This window comes from Carcharodon carcharias, chromosome 9 (genome assembly GCF_017639515.1).
Source record: "Carcharodon carcharias isolate sCarCar2 chromosome 9, sCarCar2.pri, whole genome shotgun sequence".
NCBI lineage: Eukaryota > Metazoa > Chordata > Chondrichthyes > Lamniformes > Lamnidae > Carcharodon > Carcharodon carcharias.
Genome location: NC_054475.1, coordinates 80,119,785 through 80,145,855, shown reverse-complemented (window position 1 = coordinate 80,145,855; position 26,071 = coordinate 80,119,785). Strand labels below are relative to the sequence as shown.

Genomic DNA, 26,071 nt, shown 5'->3' with positions numbered 1-26,071 from the left:
AAAGAACCATATAAGCCATGAAGTGGCCATGCTGGGGTGCAGGGTGCAAGTTGCTCAGTGGAAATAGCCAAATGGTTCCCCAGCAACTCCCTCACAGGGCCCAGACTGAACATTTTTTAAACTACTGATCTTCTATGGAGTCCAGGTCTCCTCAATCTCTTTGATAATTAGAGGTCCCACTACAAACTCCACCCACTTCTCTGTTGTTGCCCTTGTTTAGTACACATGGAGGCTTCAACCCCCAACAGGGCATAGGGGAAATATCAAAAAGAGTGAGGAGCTGGCATATTTGGGTCCGAACCAAGGTGCAGACTGTTCTGGAGAACACCCATTGATATTATGGTGAGGGTACATCAAAAGAGTGATGGATTTTCAGGGCAATGTATACAAGTTTGACAGTCATCTTCCGTAAATTTTTTACATCTCAGGCATAGCAAGAAGTTTCACACAGTTCAGGCTTTCTATTGAATCAGGCTTTTTTCTGTATCTTTCCCCCCTGTGTTGTTCCAAGTATGGACCCCAATCAGGAGCTGATGTGCAAGCGGCAGAAATTTTCTGTGAAAGGGAAAGTGAAATGATTAATAATTTCTGCCTGATTTTTGTCCACCATTAACTTCCAAGCAGAAAAAAAGCAATTGGCCCTAATCAGATTATCTGACAGTTTGTTCCAACAAGGAAGTCAAGTTGTCGGGGGAGGTCCAGATGATCCCAATACTTAATAAGGGAAGAAATCTTACTCAGGGAGAGACAGTTAGTTTGCTAGGGATAGATTGGTTTGGAGGGCTTAAACTAATTTGGAAGCCTTACTAGAACCAAAAAAGTAGTAGAAGAAAGTAGAAGATCAGAGAGATAGAAAGAGTAGTGAAATTAGAAATATTCCCAAAATTGCAGGGACCAAATTGAGCAAAGTGGCAAGATTGAGTGACAAAGGAAGTATTAAACTGCACCTTTGTCAATGTCCATAATGTAACAAATAAGTTGGTGAGCCAGCAGTCTTAAATTATTACATGGGATCATTACATGGTTGAGTAATGGAGACCTGGCTCAAGCATAGACAAGAATTAGTTCTTGACACTTTTAAGTAGTCAGGAATGATAGAGTAGGAAAAAGGGAAGGGGGGGGGGGGTGGTGGCAGGGTTGATTAAGAACAATGTTATAGTTCCAAATGGAACAGATATGTCACATGGTTCTGGGACTGAATATTTCTGACTTAAGGATCACAGGGGGATCTGATTACTGCTGAGAATTTTTATTTAAAGTAATTTTCCAGACTTTGAAAAGGTGGGTTGAGCAAATTTGTTGGCAAATTTTTAAAAAATGCAACTAAATTGAAATTGGTGAGTTTAATTTTCCGAATATAGTTTGGGATATATATATACTTCTAAGAGTAGGGAAGGGGCAGAATTTCTAAAATGTGCACAGAGAAGTTCCATCATCTTCATGTCTCCGATCCAACTAAAAATAAAGACGTGTTGGATTTAGTTCAGGAAACTGAAGCAGGGCAATTGAGTTGAGATCAAACAACTAACAGTGATCACAACATAATTTGATTTACAGAAATTATAGGAAGACACCAGAAAATATCAAATGTAAAAACGCTGAATGTGGGAAGAGATCATTTCAGTGATTTAGGAAGGGTAAAGCAGTGTCAGAAAAACAAGGACATTCAGGAGAGAGTTCAGGGAGAATCAAGGCATATTCCTGTACACAGAATAGGTCGAGCATTCAAAGCTAATGCACCTTGGATGACAATATAATGTTAAAAGTTATGATAAAGCAAATAAAGCTTATGATAAATATCAGGAGCAAGGTTCAGTTAATAACCTGGAAAATTATAGTAAGTACACAAGAGAATTGAACAATATGGGAAGAAAAGAGTAGTTATGAGAGAAGATTAACAGGGAAAACTAAGTTGAATCCTGAAACATTTTATAAACATGTGGGCCTGGATTTCCATTCTGAGGTCAGGAACCTAACATTAGGCATTTACAAGATGAGGAGAGGTTTTCATGAGAGTGGAGAGAAAAGCTATTCCCTCTGTCAAGGGAGTCAACAGCCAAACTAAATGGATTAAAAATAATTGGCAAAAGATCGAGAGGGAGATAAAGCGATTTTGTTTCACTCAGAGAATTGTCAAGATCTGTAATATCTTGTCCAAAAAGATGGTGGAAGCTGATTCCGTAAATAATTTTAAAAGTGAAGAACTTACAGTTTTATGGACAACAAAAAGGATTTGAATTTGTATTGCACCTGTCATGGCCAATCAGCACTTCAAAGCACTTAACAAACAATGAAGTAGTTTTGAAGTATAGTTACGTTGTCATGCAGCCAACTGTGTTCACTGAGAGGTAAATATTGGCCAGGACAATGTGACTAACTCACCAGCATTTTTTCAAAATAGTGTCATGGGGTCTTACATGTTCACCTGAGAGAGTAGCCAGGACCTCGATTTAACATTTCATCCAAAAAGCAACAACTTCAACAGTACACAATCCCTCAGTCCTGCACAAGAGCATCCACCTTGATTTTTCTGCTCAAGTCCTGAAGTGGGATTTGAACACACAAACTCCTGACTGAGGAGATGAGGTGGCTAACAACTGAGCCATAGCTGACATTCACACAAAAAAAACATAGCCTGGGAGTAAGCATGGATGCTCATTGGAGGAGCAAGCTCAAATATGGCAGGCTGAATGGTGTCCTTCTGTGATTGAAGTTTAAATAATTCAAAACACAATAAAAAAATTCTGTAGTATTTTCCCAGGTGAGCTGCTGTTAAAGTAACAGTGAGAGATTGGGGGATCCTCAAAGAAATTCTGCCCAATGAACTTTGAAAGAAATCATTATCCTTCCTAAACAAAAACAGAATTACTGGAAAAACTCAGCAGGTCTGGCAGCATTGGCAGAGAAGAAAAGAGTTGACATTTCGAGTCCTCATGACCCTTCAACAGAATTGAGTGAATCTAAGGAGACGGGTGAAATATAAGCTGGTTTAAGGTTGGGGGGGTGGGGGGGGTGGGTGGTGGAAGAGGGGGTTGGGTGGGGGGAGAGAAGTATGGGGGGTAGTGTGGTTGTAGGGACAAGCAAGCAGTGATAGGAGCAGGTAATCAAAAGATGTCACAGACAAAGGAACAAAAGAACACAGAGGCGTTGATGGTGGTGATATTATCTAAAGGAATGTGCTAATTAAGAATGGATGGTAGAGCACTCAAGGTACAGCTCTAGTGGGGGTGGGGTGGAAAGGCTAGCAGGGCATAAAAGATTTAAAAATAATGGAAATAGGTGGGAAAAGAAAAATCTATGTAAATTATTGGAAAAAACAAAAGGAAGGGGGAAAAAACAGAAAGGGGGTGGGGATGGAGGAAGGAGTTCAAGATCTAAAGTTGATGAATTCAATATTCAGTCCGGAAGGCTGTAAAGTGCCTAGTCGGAAGATGAGGTGCTGTTCCTCCAGTTTGCATTGGGCTTCACTGGAACAATGCAGCAAGCCAAGGAAAGACATGTGGGCAAGAGAGCAGGGTGGAGTGTTAAAATGGCAAACGACAGGGAGGTTTGGGTCATTCTTGCGGACAGACCGCAGATGTTCTGCAAAGCGGTTGCCCAGTTTACGTTTGGTCTCTCCAATGTAGAGGAGACCATATTGGGAGCAACGAATGCAGTAGACTAAGTTGGGGGAAATGCAAGTGAAATGCTGCTTCACTTGAAAGGAGTGTTTGGGCCCTTGGACGGTGAGGAGAGAGAAAGTGAAGGGGCAGTTGTTGCATCTTTTGCGTGGGTATGGGGTGGTGCCATAGGTGGGGGTTGAGGAGTAGGGGGTGATGGAGGAGTGGACCAGGGTGTCCCGGAGGGAATGATCCCTACGGAATGCCGACAGGGGGGGTGAAGGGAAGATGTGTTTGGTGGTGGCATCATGCTGGAGTTGGCAGAAATGGTGGAGGATGATCCTTTGAATGCGGAGGCTGGTGGGGTGATAAGTGAGGACAAGGGGGACCCTATCATGTTTCTGGGGGGGGAGGAGAAGGCGTGAGGGCGGATGCGTGGGAGATGGGCCGGACACGGTTGAGGGCCCTGTCAACGACCGTGGGTGGAAAACCTCGGTTAAGGAAGAAGGAGGACATGTCAGAGGAACTGTTTTTGAAGGTATCATCATCGGAACAGATGTGACGGAGGCGAAGGAACTGAGAGAATGGGATGGAGTCCTTACAGGGGTGTGAGGAGCTGTAGTCAAGGTAGCTGTGGGAATCGGTAGGCACGTAATGGATATTGGTGGACAGTCTATCACCACAAATTGAGACAGAGAGAACAAGGAAGGGAAGGGAATTGTCAGAGATGGACACTGTGAAAATGATGGAGGGGTGGAAATTGGAAGCAAAATTAATAAATTTTTCCAAGTCCCAACAAGAGCATGAAGCAATACCGAAGTAATCATCGATGTACCGGAGAAAGAGTTGTGGAAGGGGGCCGGAGTAGGACTGGAACAAGGAATGTTCCACATACCCCATAAAGAGACAGGCATAGCTGGGACCCATGTGGGTACCCATAGCCACACCTTTTATTTGGAGGAAGTGAGAGGAGTTGAAGGAGAAATTGTTCAGTGTGAGAACAAGTTCAGCCAGACGGAGGAGAGTAGTGGTGGATGGGGATTGTTCGGGCCTCTGTTCAAGGAAGAAGCTAAGGGCCCTCAGACCATCCTGGTTTGGGATGGAGGTGTAGAGGGATTGGACGTCCATGGTGAAGAGGAAGTGGTTGGGGCCAGGAAACTGGAAATTGTTGATGTGACGTAAGGTGTCAGAGCAATCACGGATGTAGGTGGGAAGGGACTGGACAAGGGGAGAGAGAAGGGAGTCAAGATAACAAGAAATGATTTCCATGGGGCAGGAGCAAGCTGACATGATCGGTCTACCGGGACAGTTCTGTTTGTGGATTTTGGGTAGGAGGTAGAAGTGGGCCGTCCGAGGTTGGGCGACTATCAGGTTGGAAGCTGTGGGAGGAAGATCTCCAGAGGAGATGAGGTCAGTAACAGTCCTGGAAACAATGGCTTGATGTTCAGTGGTGGGGTCATGGTCCAGGGAGAGGTAGGAGGAAGTGTCTGCGAGTTGACGCTCAGCCTCCGCAAGGTAGAGGTCAGTGCGCCAGACAACAACAGCACCACCCTCAGCGGGTTTGATGACAATGTTGGGGTTGGACCTGAGAGAACGAAGTGCAGTAAGTTCAGAGAGAGACAGATTAGAATGGGTGAGAGGAGCAGAGAAATTGAGACAACGATTGTCGCGCTGACAGTTCTCAATGAAAAGATCAAGAGAAGGTAAGAATCCAGAGGGAGGGTTCAAGGTGGAGGGAGAATATTAAAGGTGGGTAAAAGGATCTGTTGAACGGGGAGAGGACTCCTGCCCAAAGAAGTGAGCCCGGAGACGAAGACGGCAGAAGAAGACTTCAGCATCGAGCCGAGCCCGAAATTTATTGAGGTGAGGGCGTAAAGGTATGAAACCAGGTCCTTTGCTGAGCACTGAACGTTCAGCATCGGAGAGGGGAAGGTCAGGGGGTATAGTGAATACACGGCTGGGGCTGGGATTGGAAGATGGGCTTGGGACGGAGGGACAGGCAGGGGTGGAGGGTCCTAGATGGGTGTTGGTGTCGATGAGTTGTTGGAGCTTGCGTTCCTTAGCACTTGAGAGAAAGAGAAAAAGTTTCTTGTTGAGGCGTCGGATGAGACGAAGTATAAAATGAAACTTGGGACTCGCGCAGCTTTGAAAAAGTATACGGCAGTGCTGCTGGAGGGAGAGGTCGAGTGTGTTCATATGGCGGCGCATGGCACTGAGTGTGGATCTCAGAATGTGACGGGAACAGCAGTCCGAGAAACGTTTTATGTCCCGGAGATACCTGTAATTCTGGGTGGGTTCGAAACAAGAGGGATGGAATTTCAGTTGAAATCTACGGGGGGTAAGTCGGAGACGGAGACAGTCACTGAGAAAGGAGATATGGCTGTGAAAGCGGGTTTTAGTAAACACCTTGTCAAACAACAGGAGAGAAATGGAAAGCAATGAAGGTGAACAAGGCAAAAGAGAGATACGGAAATCTTGTCACAGAGAGGAACAAAACTTCTTCAAGGTAGGCATTCCTTGAAGAGGAGTGGCAATCAATTAAACAAAGAGATAAAAACAAAAAACTGCGGATGCTGGAAATCCAAAACAAAAACAGAATTACCTGGAAAAACTCAGCAGGTCTGGCAGCATCGGCGGAGAAGAAAAGAGTTGACGTTTCGAGTCCTCATGACCCTTCAACAGAACTGAGTGAATCTAAGGGAAGGCGTGAAATATAAGCTGGTTTAAGGTGGGGGGGAAGGGAGTGGTTGGGTGAGGGGAGAGAAGTGGGGGGGGTGTGGTTGTAGGGACAAGCAAGCAGTGATAGGAGCAGATAATCAAAAGATGTCACAAACAAAAGAACAAAAGAACACAGAGGTGTTGAAGGTGGTGATATTATCTAAAAGAATGTGCTAATTAAGAATGGATGGTAGGGCACTCAAGGTACAGTTCTAGTGGGTGTGGGGTGGAAAGGCTAGCAGGGCATAAAAGCTTTAAAAATAATGGAAATAGTTGGGAAAAGAAAAATCTATATAAATTATTGGAAAAAACAAAAGGAAGGGGGAAGAAACAGAAAGAGGGTGGGGATGGAGGAGGGAGCTCAAGATCTAATGTTGTTGAATTCAATATTCAGTCCGGAAGGCTGTAAAGTGCCTCGTCGGAAGATGAGGTGCTGTTCCTCCAGTTTGCGTTGAGCTTCACTTGAACAATGCAGCAAGCCAAGGACAGACATGTGGGCAAGAGAGCAGGGTGGAGTGTTAAAATGGCAAGCGACAGGGAGGTTTGGGTCATTCTTGTGGACAGTCCGCAGGTGTTCTGCAAAGCGGTTGCCCAGTTTATGTTTGGTCTCTCCAATGTAGAGGAAACCGCATTGGGAGCAATGAATGCAGTAGACTAAGTTGGGGGAAATGCAAATGAAATGCTGCTTCACTTGAAAGGAGTGTTTGGGCCCTTGGACGGTGAGCAGAGAAGAAGTGAAGGGGCAGTTGTTGCATCTTTTGCGTGGGCGTGGGGAGGTGCCATATGTGGGGGTTGAGAAGTAGGGGCTGATGGAGGAGTGGACCAGGGTGTCCCAGAGGGAACGATCCCTCTCAATGCGGTCTCCTCTACATTGGAGAGACCAAACGTAAACTGGGCGACCGCTCTGCAGAACACCTGCGGTCTGTCCGCAAAAATGACCCAAACCTCCCTGTCATCTGCCATTTCAACACTCCACCTTGCTCTCTTGCTCATATGTCTGCCCTTGGCTTGCTGCATTGTTCCAGTGAAGCCCAACGCAAACTGGAGGAACAGCACCTCATCTTCCGACTAGGCACTTTACAGCCTTCCGGACTGAATATTGAATTCAACAACTTTAGGTCTTGAGCTCCCTCCTCCATCCCCACCCCCTTTCTGTTTCTTCCCCCTTCCTTTTGTTTTTTCCAATAATTTATATAGATTTTTCTTTTCCCACCTATTTCCATTATTTTTAAATCTTTTATGCCCTGCTAGTCTTTCCACCCCACCCCCACTAGAGCTGTACCTTGAGTGCCCTACCATCCATTCTTAATTAGCACATTCCTTTAGATAATATCACCACCTTTAACGCCTCTGTGTTCTTTTGTTCTTTTGTCTGTGACATCTTTTGATTACCTGCTCCTCTCACTGCTTGCTTGTCCCTACAACCACACCACGCCCCCCTACTTCACTCCCGCCACCCAACCACCTCTTCCACCACCCCCCCCCCACCTTGAACCAGCTTATATTTCACCCCTCTCCTTAGATTCACTCAGTTCTGTTGAAGGGTCATGAGGACTCGAAACGTCCATTCTTTTCTTCTCCACCGATGCTGCCAGACCTGCTGAGTTTTTCCAGGTATTTCTGTTTTCGTTTTGGATTTCCAGCACCTGCAGTTTTTTGTTATTATCTCTTTGTTTAATTGACTGCCACTCCTCTTCAAGGATTGCCTACCTTGAAGAAGTTTTGTTCCTCTCTGTGACAAGATTTCCGTATCTCTCTTTTGCCTTGTACACCTTCATTGCTTTCCATTTCTCTCCTGTTGTTTGACAAGGTGTTTACTAAAACCCGCTTTCACAGCCATATCTCCTTTCTCAGTGATTGTCTCCGTCTCCGACTTACCCCACGTGGATTTCAACTGAAATTCCATCCCTCTTGTTTCAAACCCACCCAGGATTACAGGTATCTCCGGGACATAAAATGTTTCTCGGACTGATGTTCCCATCACATTCTGAGATCCACACTCAGTACCATGCACCGCCATATGAACACACTCGACCTCTCCCTCCAGCAGCACCGCCACACCCTTTTTCAAAGCAGCGCGTGCCCCCAGTTTCATTTTATTCTTCACCTCATCCGACGCCTCAACAAGAAACTTTTTCTCTTTCTCTCAAGTGCTAAGGAACGCAAGCTCCAACAACTCATCGACACCAACACCCATCTAGGACCCTCCACCCCTGCCTGTCCCTCCGTCCCCAGCCCTTCTTCCAATCCCAGCCCTGGCCGAGTTTTCACGATAGCCCCCTGACATTCCCCTCTCCGACACTGAACGTTCAGTGCTCAGCAAAGGACTTAGTTTCATACCCTTATGCCCTCATCTCAATGAATTTCGGGCTCGGCATGATGCTGAACTCTTCTTCCGCCGTCTTCGTCTCCGTGCTCACTTCTTTGGGCAGGAGTCCTCTCCCCGTTCAACGGATCCTTTTACCCACCTCCAATATTCTCCCTCCACCTGGACCCCTCCCTCTGGATTCTTACCTTCTCTTGATCTTTTCATTGAGAACTGTCAGCGCGACATTAGTCGTCTCAATTTCTCTGCTCCTCTCACCCATTCTAGTCTGTCTCTCTCTGAATTTACTGCACTCCATTCTCTCAGGTCCAACCCTGACATTGTCATCAAACCCGCTGACAAGGGTAGTGCTGTTGTTGTCTGGTGCACTGATCTCTACCTCGCGGAGGCTGAGCGTCAACTCGCAGACACTTCCTCCTACCTCTCCCTGGACCATGACCCCACCACTGAACATCAAGCCATTGTTTCCAGGACTGTTACTGACCTCATCTCCTCTGGAGATCTTCCTCCCACAGCTTCCAACCTGATAGTCGCCCAACCTCGGACGGCCCGCTTCTACCTCCTACCCAATATCCACAAACAGAACTGTCCCGGTAGACTGATCATGTCAGCTTGCTCCTACCCCATGGAACTCATTTCTCGTTATCTTGACTCCCTTCTCTCTCCCCTTGTCCAGTCCCTTCCCACCTACATCCGTGATTCCTCTGACACCTTACGTCACATCAACAATTTCCGGCTCCCTGGCCCCAACCGCTTCCTCTTCACCATGGACGTCCAATCCCTCTACACCTCCATCCCCCACCAGGATGGTCTGAGGGCCCTTAGCTTCTTCCTCGAACAGAGGCCCGAACAATCCCCATCCACCACTACTCTCCTCCGTCTGGCTGAACTTGTTCTCACACTGAACAATTTCTCCTTCAACTCCTCTCACTTCCTCCAAATAAAAGATGTGGCTATGGGTACCCGCATGGGTCCCAGCTATGCCTGTCTCTTTATGGGGTATGTGGAACATTCCTTGTTCCAGTCCTACTCCGGCCCCCTTCCACAACTCTTTCTCCGGTACATCGATGATTACTTCGGTATTGCTTCATGCTCTCGTCGGGACTTGGAAAAATTTATTAATTTTGCTTCCAATCTCCACCCCTCCATCATTTTCATGTGGTCCATCTCTGACATTTCCCTTCCCTTCCTTGACCTCTCTGTCTCAATCTCTGGTGATAGACTGTCCACCAATATCTATTACAAGCCTACCGACTCCCATAGCTACCTCACACAGCTCCTCACACCCCGCTTCCTGTAAGGACTCCATCCCATTCTCTCAGTTCCTTCGCCTCCGTCGCAGCTGTTCTGATGACGCTACCTTCAAAAACAGTTCCTCTGACATGTCCTCCTTCTTCCTTAACCGAGGTTTTCCACCCACGGTCGTTGACAGGGCCCTCAGCCGTATCTGGCCCATCACCCACGCATCCACACTCACTTCTCCTCCCTCCCAGAAATATGATAGGGTCCCCCTTGTCCTCATTTATCACCCCACCAGCCTCCGCATTCAAAGGATCATCCTCCACCATTTCTGCCAAATCCAGCATGATGCCACCACTAAACACATCTTCTCTTCAGCCCCCTGGCGGCATTCCATAGGGATCGTTCCCTCCGGGACACCCTGTCCACTCCTCCATCACCCCCTACTCCTCAACCCCCACATATGGCACCTCCCCATGCCCACGCAGAAGATGCAACACCTGCCCTATCATCCATTCTTAGTTAGCACACTCCTTTAGATAATATCACCACCTTCAACGCCTCTGTGTTCTTTTGTTCTTTTGTCTGTGACATCTTTTGGTTACTCGCACCTATCACTGCTTGCTTGTCCCTCCAACCACACCACCACCCCCCCCATCCCAACTTCTCTCCCCCCACCCAACCACCACCACCACCACCACCCCCACCACCCCCCCCCCAACCCCCACCTTAAATCAGCTTATATTTCACCCCTCTCCTTGGATTCACTCAGTTCTGTTGAAGGGTCATGAGAACTCAAAATGTCAACTCTTTTCTTCTCTGCCGATGCTGCCAGACCTGCTGAGTTTTTCCAGGTAATTCTGTTTTTGTTTGGGATTTCCAGCATCCGCAGTTTTTTGTTTTTATCTCATTGTCTTTCCTTACCTGGCACAAGGTGGAGCCCTCAGCTTGGACAACTCTTACAATGGTGACAATGGGGATCCACATAATACAGAAGATTATCATACACCAGCCAAATGCTGTTGCCCAGACAGGGTACTCAACAGATCCATAAGTTGGTGGGGAAAATGTTGCTAAGGACCAGACCAAGATTACCTGAATGCAATGAATGTACAAAAAAAAGCTCAGGAATGTGATGAGATAGGCTATCTGCAGAATGATTATTTTTAGTTTAAAATTGCTAAAAGATTTCACCTCCTTACTGTTAGCAAACATGGAGAGATAAAAACCCAACACACTCTCCACCACAGCCAGAAGAGCCAATTCCTTTTGCCAATCATCATCTCAATGTCCTTGATGAATCTGTTTACCCCTGTGAACAACAAGAAAACACAAGAGAGACACAATCACTTGGTTTGTCCAGTCTTCAGGGCAGTTTGGAGTGAAGATGTTTGAACAATATCCCCATCAACCATTAACAGGGAAATTGCTGTAGTAAAATTTACCCCAATGACAGGCAGCTGTAACTTAATAAGAACAAGAGGACTGTATGGGTATTAGTGCAGAAGACTCTGCCTTTGTCTTACTGGTGTTTGGAACCAATCAGGGAAAAATCTTTGAAAATTGAGGACAACACCTGAATTCACATCGTCTTCAGAAGAACTATCTACATTGAGTCAACCAATTCATTTGTCTTGATTCTTCTGAAGATGCAGGGTGCTAGTTAAAAAGTTTAATGATTTCATTTTGTTTCTGTGTTTTCCCTGTAGAACTTACCATAAATCCAGCTTAGACCCAGGAGTTCCAGCAGAGCAGCTAAGAGAATGCCCCATCCAGCACAGAAATGATCAATTAATTTTATCCAGTAAATCCCAGCCTGAAAAGAAAATATGCTGTATATAAAACAATAAACTCTCCATTCAACAGAAGCAGTCTGTAACACTAAATTGACATTTTTATTCAATTTTAAAGCAACACTTAACTTGGCTATGCTGTCATGTTGCTACTTCTCTGCTCCACCTGGACTTCATTTGGAATAAAAACACTTCTTGCTGGATACTCCCATGTAGTTATTAATGTTTGAGATATTTACACACACAGCAACTCTGATCCACCATTTACATTCTATCCAGTGCCTTGAAAAGGGCTCCGAAGGATTATACTGGTCCAGAATCTTCTGATCGGCATTGGAACCACTTGTCCAATGCTGAGCAGACAGGAAACTGCCCACCAACCAGAATATGGTTTTTCAGGCCAAATGTCCATTGCAGGTTCCTGAAGAACTCCCTCAGTGTGGGAATCTACAGGGAGAGCAGTGAAGAGAATCAGCACAGAACCAACAACCTCTTAACAGCCCTAGCTGCCATTTTCAGGTAATTGTTTAAAGGCCCCACTTATTAGTGAATAAGTATATGGGTGAATGGCTGAGTGAGTAAATGAGCGGGTGGATGAGCTAAGTGGGTAAGTGGGTAGGGTGGCAGGTGGGTAGGGTAACAGGAGGGTAGAGTGGCAGGTGAGTAAGGTAGTAGGCTGGCAGGTGGTTAAGTTAGCTGGATGGCATGTGGGTAAGGTGGCAGGTGGGTGAGTTAGTAGGTAGTTCATGGGGTAGTCAGGTCAGGTCTGACTGAGGAGGGTAAGTTGGGTAGTGGAAGAGTTGGGGGGGTAGGCGGGAGTCATGGGTCGGGGGATTGCTGGGGCGGGTAGAAAGGGAGTTAAGGGGGTAGATATGTGGTCAGGGGGATGGCCTCAAGGAGCAGAAGGGATAGTTGGAAGTGGGTTTGAGGGGGGCGGTGTCGTCAGGGTCAATGTAGTGATTGTGGGTCAGTTATATAGTTACCCAGGAGTTAGATTAGGATTTTTCTGTCTCACATTTCCTGGTTAACTGTTCAGGTAAGTGAAATGGAACTGTCCAAAGTCTCTGATTCTAACTCAGAATAAGTGATCTTTTCAAAGGATCCCAGGAAGCAGTGGAATTACCCATTGGAAATTCAAACTTACAGAGCTATTCCCATGAAGTTTGAGAGTCGGGGCTTCTGCAGGGTCCTGATACCCATCTTGGATATACGCCAGGTCTCCAACGATCTGGGGACTGGAAGATCTGGGCCATACTCCATTACCATGGTTATGTGGGTAAATATGGTAGCCTTTTCATTGACTATAACATATTTATATCTCAGGAAGGCTATTTAATTCATCTTTATTAAACCATTAAGGTATTGCTAACAACCCTTCTTTGCAGCATCTAATTGTTTGCTTTTCAATGATCCCAAGGTTTTTGCCTCCAGACCTATACAAGGAAATGAATCCCACGTGCACATTACCATGCCTCTTCATTGTGTTGAAGAATTTGCTGACATACCTGATTCCTAGGCTAGGGAGTAACAAGTCTCAATCTTCTGATCAGAGGGATGAGTGTTACCAACTGAGTCAAACTAACATAGAGACTGAACCTTACTGCAGGGGTCATTCCTACATGGAAATAAAAGGTTGCAAACAATATCCCATTGATAAATCTAATTCACACCCTGTTAACAAAGCTGAGAATCATCTCTTTAAGCCGGCTCTGTATTTGGTAACAGTTGATGGGGGAGGGTCAGTCAGGCCCATACCATCACTGCACAATATTAAACAAATGGAAAAAGCAACAGGAACAACGTACAAGGTCCTTCTTCATCACTGAATCCTGTGAAATTTCTGGTTCCATAGAGTCATAACCAGCGCTACATGGAAATATAGCAAGCTGTTGAAGGAGAACATACCTGTGTTACACATTCAAGACCAAGGAAATAAAATGAGAACCAAACTCCAGTTATCAGATAAAGGTGCTTTGGTCGTAGAAACTTAGGGAACTGGTCCAGCAGGGTTGTGATAATTGTTTCTGAATATATAAAAAGTTAAAAGAAATCAGTAATTAATTAATAATTTACACAGTCCCAGAGAACCCCACCAATGAAGAGACCAGAGCTTTGTAGATAAAGGCAGGTGGGGACAGATTCCTCTATCCATGTGCCCACTGTGTGTAACATTGGAGGAATGTGCTCAGATTGTCAGCCCTTTACAAGATTATAAAGCAGAATATCACTCGAGGAGCAGAGGAATTACCAATCGGAAGTTCAGCCTTACAAAGCAATTCTCATGAAATTAGTGAGTCTGCGGGGTCCTGACACCCATCTTGGATATATGCCAGGTCTCCGATGATCTGGGGACTGGGAGATCTGGGCCATACTCCCATTACCATGGTTATATGGACAAATATATTAGTCATTTTAGAGACCATAACATGGTTGCTTGTGCTTAAGCTGTGTTTAAGCCAAGAACAGGAATCTGATGATCTGACCCTGCTGAAGCAGATTGATACCTTCAGTGTCTGCATTCTCCTGCTGTTCCTTGAAACTATTTACTGTCAACTTGAGGGGTTGCTGTAGCATAGAAGACAGAAGCATTACAGCCTTCCTTCTGGACACAAGGGGTTGTAATAAGGAGGATGAATAGGGGAATTGGTGGATCAATCTTCTCTCCGTGTACCCAGCAAGACGTTTCAGGGAGAGGCAATGTTCCAAGCAATGTTCCCTCAGAGGGGCTCAGCCTGTCTTCTCTCTTTAAAACCATTGCAGGTCCATCCATGGGTAAACTCTGTATTATACAGGTGAGGAAGTTGAAGATTGGAATGAGGGCTGGAGTCAAATGAACAATGTCCATGCAGAAGAAATAGGGCAGAATTCATTTCTTTATTGTGCTTATTGTGCAATAAGATGGCCATTTCAGATAATGAAACTTCTTCCACTTGTAGAACAAAACCACAATCCAATTAGGGTTTACTATGAAAGTCAGAATGAATTTAATGTTTACAGCCATTTGCTAAATGTCTTTGCAGCAGTAGCAGCTACTGCTTTCCCTGGTGTGGATTTTACTCAAGCTATAGACCAGCACTTCATTAAAAAAAATGTGAACCAGTGTCAGAATAAAGAGATATGGAGCTGATCACTTGAATTTTGCATAAATTGCTGATGGTCTTACACAGTCCACAGTGCCCTCTGTGAGATTGTTAACAATGTGGAAGAATAGAGAGATCCAGGGGAGCAGACAAAGAGATCTTTAAAGATAGTAGTACTGGTTGAAATAGCCGTGACAATCATTCTGGACTTTTACACTGGGATATTGAATATCGATGTAACATTTTGAAAGGTTGTTGGTGAGGACATAACTGGGAAATGTGTAGCTGTGGCAGTCCCGCTATAAGGAAGATATTGGAGTCAATGAGAAAAGGTACAGAGAAAATTAATTAGAAAGGTGCCTAGAAGTAGAGATACAAACAGAAAGAGCTGTAAAAACTAGCAGGTCTGGCAGCATCCATGAAGAGAAAAACAGTAACCTTTCAGTCCAATATGACTCTTCTTTGGAACACCAAAGTTCTGAAGAAGAGTCATTGGACTCGAAACTGTAGTAATTATAGCTTGGATAAATGTAGGATTGTAGCTTTAAGAATAATCCTATGTTGTAAGATCACATGATCTTTATAAACCAATGGGCAGAATTTTGCCGTCAGTGAGCAGGGGGCGGGGCCTGCTCACCAACGTGTAAAATGATGCGGGATAACATCAGGGGGAACCTTGACATCATCCTGACCCATTTAAATTTTCAGGAAGGGGGAGGCACAGCAAAATCAGCTGCGGGCCTGCCGACCTGTCATGAACCTGGTTCTGACAGCACTCCTCTGAGGGACCAGCACCCTCGCCAGTATCCAAAACGGAAAACCGTTTGAGGCCATTGACAGGATCAATCATACAATTAAAGAACCTGCCCGTCCAAACTTAAGGTTGGCAGGTCGGCCAGGCGGCCCGGCGGGCAATAGAAAAAACATGAAACCTCATCCACTGGTGAGATGAGGTTTCATGTAGGGTTTTAAAAAGTTTAATAAACTTATTATGTAAGTTATGAACATGTTCCATCTCATGTGACATTGTCACATAAGAGGGACACGTTAGGAATTTTTTTTCCTATTTTTCATATTTTTAAAAGTGTCAGCGATCTCTCTGAGTCTGCACTTAGCCTCAGGGAGATGTGCGCTCTTTTGGACGCATGCGTGAAAGAGCGCCTTCTCGCTTTTGGGGAATGCCCCCCCCCCCCAATGCACAGGAAGCGCATAGCGCTTCCCGCCGGACGTCACGCTGGACGGGCCTTAATTGGCCCACCCACATAAAACGATGATGGGGCCCGCTTCTTCAGCGGGGATCGGCTTCCCGCCCGCCGGAGATTGGGTTAGGCCGGCCCGCCTGGCAGGCAGAAAATTCTGCCCAATGTGTTAGCAGCCTTCTAGGACAGAGTTATTGCTTAGTTATGGAGTTTGATGCACACATGTAGTTGCTGCTGCTGTCTTGTAAATAAAGTTAAATGTGTCCACCAAGAAAAGTTGTCTGGAAAATCAACTCTATAAAAAACTGGTGACGAGGATAAATCAGATCCAGTGCTGTACTTCGCCTAGCAACTGTGAGCATCTAAGATAATTAAAAGAAAGGAAGATATACTCATCCGAGGTGCCACAGTTTGGCAGAATCAATCACTTTGAACCAGTCACAGACAACTGGTCTCAAGATATAGAATGTCTTGCATTCTACTTTCAAGACACCAAAATCATGGGGGAAGGAAAAGAGGAGAGTGATTCTCCTGAGTATTTGTTGGAGCAAGACCTACAGTTTAATTTGAAGCTTGACAGCCCCAGTGCCCCAGAATCGAAGACTTTCAGTGAATTAGACCTCATTAAGGGATATTTCCAACCCAAGCCCTCAGTCACAATGCAGAGGTTCAGGTTCAATACATGGAATAGAGCCCAGGGGGAGATCTTTGCTGCATATGTGGCAAAATTGAAACAACAAACGGAATATTGTGATTTCAGTAACCCTGAATGATGTGCTCAGGGATCATTTGGTATGTGGTGTGCAGGAGGATGCTATTCAGAAAAGACTGCTGGCTGAAATGAATCTTGTTTTTAAAAATGCATTAGAAATAGTGCTTATGATGGAAAGTGCTGTAAGGGATTCGCAAGCGATTCAAGGTGCACACAATGGCACCGTTCTCTTCGTTGGGTGGGAACAGTCAGCCAAAAGTGGTGTGAAAAGCTGGGAGTCTGCTGCAAACAGGTAACAGCCCCCACTAACTGAAAACTTAGAGGAAACAGCTTAGCAGCAAAGTCGAAAACTAAGTTTTATTGACGTGAAAACAATCATACTCCTAACAATTGGCAATTTAAAAAGGTAGGGTGTTATTTTTGTCACAAAAGTGGACACATATTGAAACAGTGCAAAGTGACATTCAAACAGGCTTCCAGGCAACAATCGAAGTCTAATGAAGTCTATAGTGTAGAAGAGCCAGATACAGCCAATTCTAACATTTATTCATTATTCAACGTGAAAGCTGGGAAGACAGAGCCAACTATTGTCACAGTGCAAGTGAATGGTAAACCCTTAAAAATGGAAGTAGACACGAGTGTTTCTACCACTGTAATAGGAGAACACACTTAGAGATATTTAAATAAACAATTAAATTTGGAACAAACATCTGCCAAGCTGAAATTATACACAGGCGAAGAAATCCAGGTAAAAGGTATCACCAGAGTAATTGTTTATTATAGGCATCAATCGGCACAGCTACCAGTGATGGTGGTAGAAGGTGAAGGGCCAAGCCTTCTAGGGCATGATTGATTGAAAGAGTTTAAATTAAACTGGTCCAAAATCTTCCAGTTGCGAGCAGGTGGACTACCAGAATTGCTAAAAAAACATGACACCATCTTCAAGGATGAACTGGGAAAAATCCAAGGCTTAAAGGCCAAGGCTTACGTGGATCCAGAAGCAACTCCTCGTTTCTTGAAAGCAAGACCGGTGCCAAACGCCCTGAGAGAGAAGGTTGACGCTGAGTTGAACCGGCTAGAGAGGCTGGGTGTCATAAAAGCAGTTCAGTTCTCAGAGTGGGGCAGACCCATAGTCCCTGTCCTTAAACCAGACCAGACCACCCAGATCTCTGGGGACTATAAACTAATGGTTAACACAGCAGCCAAATTGGACAGGTGCCCTATTCCCAAGGTTGAAGACTCGATGCCAAATTAGCAGGAGGCACAACGTATACAAAGCTTGACATGAGTCATGCACATCAGCAACTGGAGCTGGATGATGCCTCCTGAAATTTATGAACATAAATACCCACAAAGGGTTATATCAATATGCACATCTGCCCTTCGGTATTTCCTCGGCCTGTGTCATTTTTCAGAGGACGATGGAGAGCTTGCTACAGGCACTACCTCAAGTTGTGGTCCACCTCGAAGATGTACTGAGAACTGGATTCACAGAAAAGGAACACTTGGCTAACCTAGAGAAAGTCCTGAAATGATTTTTAGAAGCAGGGGTGCACCTGAAGGAGGAAAAATGAACTTTTCAAGCAAATGAAGTCACTTATTTGGGCCACTGGGTAGATGCCCAGGGTTACACCCGTTGAAGAGAAGGTTAAAGCAATCAGAGAGGCACCGGCACCTAAGAACATCTCTGAACTTAAATCATTTTTAGGGATGAAAAATTATTATGGCCAATTTCTACCAAATTTATCAACAGTTCTAGCTCCTCTACATTCACTGCTCAAGACAAACTAGGGTTTGGTTTTGGAGTCACCCCAAGAAGAAGCCTTTATAGAAGTAAAAAAGCTCTTGCACTCTTCAAATTTGTTAGTGCACTACGACCTGGCAAAGGAATTGTTGCCAACCTACGATGCATCCTCCTATGGAGTGGGAGTGGTATTATCTCACAAGGTGGACAACGGTACAGAGAGGCCAATAGACTATGTATCCAGGACCCTTGCCACAGCTGAGAAAGGATGTTCTCATATCGAAAAGGAAGGTCTGTCAATTATATTTGGTGTAAACAAATTCCACCAATACATGCATGGGCGACACTTCATGATAGTATCAGACCACAAACAACTTTTGGGTCTGTTTAACGAGCAAAAGGCTATATCTCCCATAGCTTCTGCATGAATGCAAAGATAGGCCCTAATTTTGGCATCAATATGAATACACTTTTGTACATAGACCAGGGATTCATATAGCAAGTGCTGATGCCCAATGACCATGTCCCAATTCCCCAAGAGACCACATTAGTGATGAATTTCCTGGATTCCTTGCCAGTTTGTGTCAGGCAGATAAGAAATAGGATGAATTGTGATCCAGTCCTGTCTTGAATGAGAGACCAACTGTTACATGGTTGGTCCCAGGAAACAGTCTCTGATGAAGTGAAGCCATTTTTCAACCGAAGACATGAGATGAGCAGTCAAGATGGTATTCTATTATGGGGTGCATGAGTAGTAGCTCCTTCACAAGGAAGGGAACCACTCTTAGTAGAGCTACATAGTGCCCATCCGGGAATCTCAAGTATGAAGAAGGTAGCGCAAAGTTAGTGTTGGCGGCGGGGAATGGATGGTGATATTGAAAAGGTGATTAAACATTGTTTGCAATGTCAACAGCTACAGGAGTTGCCGGTGGCAGCCCCATTACACCCATGGGAGTAGCCTGGTAGACCCTGGGTGCGACTGCACATAGGTTACATCGGTCTTTCCTTGGAAACATGTTTCTACTGATTATAGATCCATGGATTGCCAGAGGTAATCATCTCAGATAATGGGACTGCATTTACGAGCCCTGATCTTCAACGATTTGGCAGCATCAATGGTACTAACCCCATGAAGGCTGCACCATATCCTCCATCATCTAATGGACTGGCAGAAAGAGGTGTACACACTTTTAATGAGGGAATGAAGAAGTTAACAGATGAATTGTTGGAAAGTAGACTTGCTCACTTCCTATTTCACTACAGCAGCCCCCCCCACCCCCAAACACTATGACAGGAGCAACACTTGCAGAGTTACTGATGAGGTACATTTTTCGACCAAGACTAAGTCTAATGCTTCCCAATTTGGAGGGGAAGGTGGACAAAAGTCAAGGGAAACAACAAGTGACTCATGATTTGTGAGCAACAATTTACTGTTGGGGAAGTAGGATGTGTATGGAATATTGGTGGAGGACTGAAGTGATTACCTGGTAAAGTAAGCTCTGTAACTGGGCCAAGTGGAAGTGGAGGGCCGGATCACCCATAAGCATGTGGATCATTTAAGAGAAAGGGAGGTACCCCAACAAAATGATGTTCCACCTGTAACCATTGCTGAACCTGTGGTTCCTGTTGAAGTTGTTCAGCCAAGGATAGGCATGCCAGATATCTCTGAATTGCCTATGCCTAATGAGGTACCCAATGTTAAAGTGATTCAAGAGAATGTGTTTCCTATAAAAGAATCAGAAGTTGTGGAGCCACAATGTTCCACACGGATCAGGAAACCACCTGGAAGACTGAACGTGTAACCTCATGACCTGTGTAAATATTGCAATGTCATGAGATGCATATCCTTGTAGATACAAAATGTACAGAAAAGTTAAAGGGGGAGGAATGTCGTAACTATAGTTTTGATAAGTGTAGGACTGTAGCTTTAAGGATAATCCTATGTTCTAAGATCACATGATCTGTGTAAACCAATGCATTAGCAGCACGGGGAGCCTCGAGGAGAGAGTTATCCTTTAGTCATGGAGTTTGATGCACCCGTGTAGTTGCTCCTGCTGTCTTGTAAATAAAGTTAAATGTGCCCACCAAAAAAAGTTGCCTTGAAAATCAACTCTAACAGAAATGTTAGTTCTGTTTCTCTTTCCAACGATGCTGCAAGAACTGCTGAGTTTTCCAGCACTTTCAGTTTTTCTTTCAGATTTCTAGCATCCCCAGTATTTTGCTTTTATCCTAGAATTAGAGGTTATGGGGAGAAAAAAAGGCTTGAAAAATTGAAGCTTTTTCACCAGAAAAGAAAGATTGAAGTGAGCCGATGGAGGATTTCAAAATAACAGCAGGCAAATTGTGAAAGTTTGTATCAGTGGTTGTTGAATTGTTAACATGGGAATATTAGTGAAAAATTATCACTAAAATGTCAAAGGGTGAGAACAGAAGAAATACTTCAAATATTAGAATGAGAATTGTTTTATCATAGGTAGCTGTTGAGAAAGAGACTGAGGATCAGTAAAAAGGAAATTAGGTCAGTGTTTAAAGAGGAAGAATTTTAAAACGGTGTATCAAATAGGTGGGGAAATGGAATTAGATTGGTGAACAGTAGCCCCCAAGTGGACGACTAATTAATTAATATTGCTAATTAGTATTGCTGCTAACAAGTTACCCACCGCTGCCAGTAAGACAGATAGCTGGTGCCAGTCAGACCCTGGCTCCAGCAAGATTGCTAGGAAGAAGGATCAAGTCAAGGAGCTTTCCAATAAGAGAATTTCTAATTTTGCTCCCAGTCCCACCTCCAAATCCATCTCTGTGGGACCAGGAGAATTGCACCTATGGAGTGGGCAAGGCAATGGCATTAGATTAGATAACAGCAGCTAAAGAATTAGCACTGCTACAGCTGAAATGGGATGAATGACATCATTTATTACACAAATTGGGTTATAAGTGCTGATTGTCAAGGTGCCTCAAAAGTTATCAGCAAGTCTGAAAGGGTTAAATGTGAGATTTGATCCTGATGGTATTTATAGGGAAGAGATAGTGACAATATCCAGGGAAAAAGATCTGTCAGAAATGAACACTCAACCTGCTGATGCAGAGGTGAGATTCCTCCCAACAGAGACACAACCAATACAAGCTCTTCCAGGTTTTGCAGTGATATATGTATGGCTGTTAGTTAAAGATAGATGTGAGCCTATTTGAAAGAAACAAGTTGATGTCCCATTAAAATAGGGAAGAGGAAATTGTCAGAAAGAAACATAACATATTCATCCACTAACACCACAAATAGTGCCTTAATATCCTATGTTATAAAGCTGAGACTGCAGAAATTTGTTGCACTAATTTTACAGTCATGAAGCCAGTGTAAGAGGGGCCAATATGGCCAATAGGTGCCTGGTGCTCAACCAGCAACGGAGTTGCGCTGACACCTTATCAGTAAAAGTCCCTGTTTAGGTGTCCAGGACCTGGCCTGAAACCATTGTTAGCCCTTTTGCTTGTTCAAAACACAGGCCCAAGGACTGCTTGAGGCTGTCTTTGCACAATGTGTCAGCGAATGACACAACATGTTCCAAACACACTGCTGTAATATTTTCAGGCACTTGGAGGTCAACTAATGGCTGTAATAGGGACAGCAAGAGGCTCTCTCTCAAAAGATAAGTTTATTTTTTTTTAATGTATCTCATTGCAGAGCCATGAGGCACAGGATTGTTCTCCCAGGTTCTGCTCACGTCTGACCTTCATTCTCCCGGGATTGGTGAGCTCTCCCTGGGGCTCTAACTGGTAATAAATAAATGAGGCTGTGGGACCAATTTCCTCTGGTCCTGCCACCGGCCTCATAATAAATGCGCACCATGAGCTGCACTGGGGTTGTGCACCAATTAAGACACTATCACATTCCTCGGTTCATATAACTTTCTTTTATAAAATGCAAAGAGGTTGCTTTAATATGGCAATGTCACTCTTACCGAAACCTGCAAACAGAGCACCAAGTCCCAGAGTGAACAGCATGAAGAAAAATAAAATGGACCATAAAGGTGACCATGGCAACTGTGCAAGAGCCTCTGGGTAGGCGATGAAAGCCAAACCGAAACCTAAACAGTGGATAAAATTGAAATCACTAAAATTAAAGGAGCTTGCAAGAGAAACACAAAACTGATATAATCTATTTAAAATCCATTAATTGAGATACACTTCAGCTTATTAAAAGGAATTACTTTTTGCTCAGTATTTGTGCATTCAGTTTTAGGTTTTGTTATTTATTTTCATCAGGTGGAATAATGTCCGTGATGGAGAATGAGGCAATTTCCATTGAGGAGAATAAAAGCAAAATACTGCAGATGCTGGAAATCTGAAATAAAACAGGAAATGCTGGAAAAACTCAGCAGGTCTGGAGCACCTGTGGAGAGAGAAACAGGAGTAATGTTTTGAGCCCGTATGAGACTCTGCTTCCATTGCCTTTTGAGGAAGAGAGTTCCAAAGTCTCACGACCCTTTGAGAGAAAAAATTTTGACCCATCTCTGTCTTAAATTGACAACCCCTTAATTTTAAATAATGACCCCTAGTTCTAGAAACATCCTCTCCACATCGGCCCTGTCAAGACCCCTCAGGATTTTAAAGGTTTTAATAAAATCACCTCTTATTCTTCTAAACTCCAGCAGATACAAACCCAGCCTGTCCAACCTTTCCTCATAAGATAATCCACCCATTCCAGGCATTGGGCTAGTAAACCTTCTCTGAACTACTTTCAATGTATTTAGATTGCTCCTTAAATAAGGAGATCAATACTGTACACAGTACTCCAAATATGGTCTCACCAATGCCCTGTATAAGTGAAACATAACCTTTCTACTTTTGTAATCAATTCCCCTCACAATAAATTATAACATCCTATTAGTTTTCCTAATTACTTGCTGTATCTGCAAACTAGCCTTTTGCAATTTATGCCCTGGGACACCCAGATCCCTCTGCATGTCAGAGATCTACAGCCTCTCACCATTTAGATAAGAAGCTTCCTTTGTATTCTTCCTGCCAAAATGAATAATTTCAGATTTTCCTACATTTTACTCCATTTGCCAGGTCTTTGCCTACTCACTTAGAACAAAGAAGAAGAAGAACAAAGAAAAGTACAGCACACGAACAGGCCCTTTGGCCCTCCAAGCCTGTGCTGATCATATTGCCCATCAACTAAAACATTTTGCACTTCCGGGGTCCGTATCCCTCTACTCCCATCTTATTCATGTATTTGTCAAGCTGCCTCTTAAACACCACTATCGTACCTGTTTCCACCACCTCCTCTGGCAGCGAATTCCAGACACTCACTACCCTCTGCGTAAAAAACTTGCCCCGCACATCTCCTTTATAGTTTTCTCCTCTAACCTTAAATCTATGTCCCCTAGTAATTGGCTCTTCCATCCTGGGCAAAAGCTTCTGACTATCTACTCTGTCCATGCCACTCATAATTTTATAAACTTCTATCAAGTTGCCCCTCAATCTCCGTTGCTCTAATGAGAACAATCCGAGTTTCTCCAACCTCTCCTCATAGATAATAACCTTAGACCAGGCAGCATCTTGGTAAACCTCCTCTGCACCCTCTCCAATGCCTCCATATCCTTCTGGTAATGTGGTGACCAGAATTGCACACAATATTCCAAGTGTGGCCTAACCAAGGTTTTATACAGCTGCAGCATGACTTCCCAGCTTTTATACTCAATACCCCTGCCAATGAAGGCAAGCATGCCATAGGCCTTCCTGACTACCTTATCCACCTGCGTTGCCACTTTCAGTGACCTGTGGACCTGTACACCCAGATCCCTCTGCCCGTCGATGCACTTAAGAGTTCTGCCATTTACTGTATAAATCCTGCCTGTATTAGACCTTCCAAAATGCATTACCTCGCATTTGTCCAGATTAAACTCCATCTGCCATTTCTCCGCCCAAGTTTCCAACCGATCTATATCCCATTGTATTCTTTGACAATCCTCTTCACTATCTGTAACTCCTCCAACCTTAGTGTCATCTGCAAACTTATTAATTAGCCCAGTTACATTTTCCTCCAAATCATTTATGTATACCACAAACAGCAAAGGTCACAGCACTGATCCCTGCGGAACTCCACTAGTCATTTAACTTAACCTAACCTATCAATATCCCTTTGTAGCCTCCTTACATCCTCTTCACAGCTTACTTTCCTACCTATCTTTGTAGCATCAGCAAATCTAACAACTTCAACCTCATTGGGCCCGCATACCCTCCATGCCAACCTATGTCCCTCTACCTACCCTTATGGCCCATTATAGCACCTATGTCAACTTAGTGTCAACTCATGACAACCCATGCATCCCACCCACCACACTTATCTCTTACATCCACCATGCAAGTCATGCAGTATCAATCATGGGCAGAGCTCAGGACCCATGTTGACATTAAGTAAAGTTCTTAAGTGTCTTGATAGTGTCACTATCTAAAAAAAATTCTCATTGATTAAAAAGAAACATTCACTCCATTTAAATTCCTTCAATCCCTTTTGAAAACATATATTCATAGTACCATTTCAAAGTGTTTATAAGCAGTTGGAGTTGTCAATTAAGCAGTGAATTGATGACGTTAATGAAAGATTGTGAAACCAGCCATGCAGTGCTATTTCTTTAATAATAACCCTCAGGCATATGTCAACAGACAGAGTGAAGTAACAAGCACTGATTTTTTAACACTGCAAACTTTTTTTAATTTAAGGCTTAGGAGAGTTAAATCCCTTGACAGATTGAAAGCTCTCTTGACGGTTCCAATGAGCTTGACAGTTCTAAAGAGTTTATGCACTTTTTGTGCATATTCTTTTCTACTTTAACAATCCCAAAGGGCCTCTTACCTCTCCCAAAGGTGTCCTGGGACCATATCCAAAAGGGTATCCTACCACTCCCAAGAACTCCAGCAGCTTTTGATTTCCCCTATCTGGTCTAAAGTGCACATGTCATGTTTTAGACAAATCACTAGCCAAAATCAGATCTGAATGAAGCAGCTGCAATTTAACATGTGCAGTTGCCCTTGTGAACCATAGATGTGCCTCACATTTAGAATCCAGAGCCATTTCCAACCTTGCAAGTTGGCAGGGGCCGGGGTCAGGGACAGGACTTCTGGATCCGAGCCTCTGCCATCATTTTTGCAAAGACAGAGAGCCTCTCCATCTGTGCGAAAATGGAGGCCAATAGCTTCTTCCAAGAGAACCAGGTGGACATGCGTTGCCAGTGGTTGTCAAGATCATTTCTTCACCTCTGACTCCTTCCAGGGATTTACTGCTGACATGATGGGGACAGTAGCACTGTAGTAAAGTTATTGCACTCATCATGTAGATGTCGGCGTATAAGATGACCTTTGAATTCTTGAACAATCCTGCCAAAAACATGGGTCAACAGTGTATACATTGAGTATAAAAGTGAATCACCAGCATGGTGTGGGTGGTCGCCATTTTAAAATATGAAAAAAATGCTGATAATACTCAGTAAATTAATGTGATATGGTTTATTTATTCATGTCTCCTCTTTCGTTCATTATTTCACTGCTCTCTCTTTCATCCCACCCCAACTGCCCCCTTTCCCATTTTCTTTTTCCCTGTCTCCATCTATACTCAGTTGATCTCTATTATGCATTTGTGGGATATGAGCATTTGTTGCCTATTC

General features: G+C 44.1%; 1 pseudogene; it reads right to left on the bottom strand.

The window, feature by feature from the left end:
* Positions 1-417: 417 nt before the first annotated feature.
* Positions 418-26,071, bottom strand: part of LOC121282434 — a 69,465-nt pseudogene continuing 43,811 nt past the window's right edge.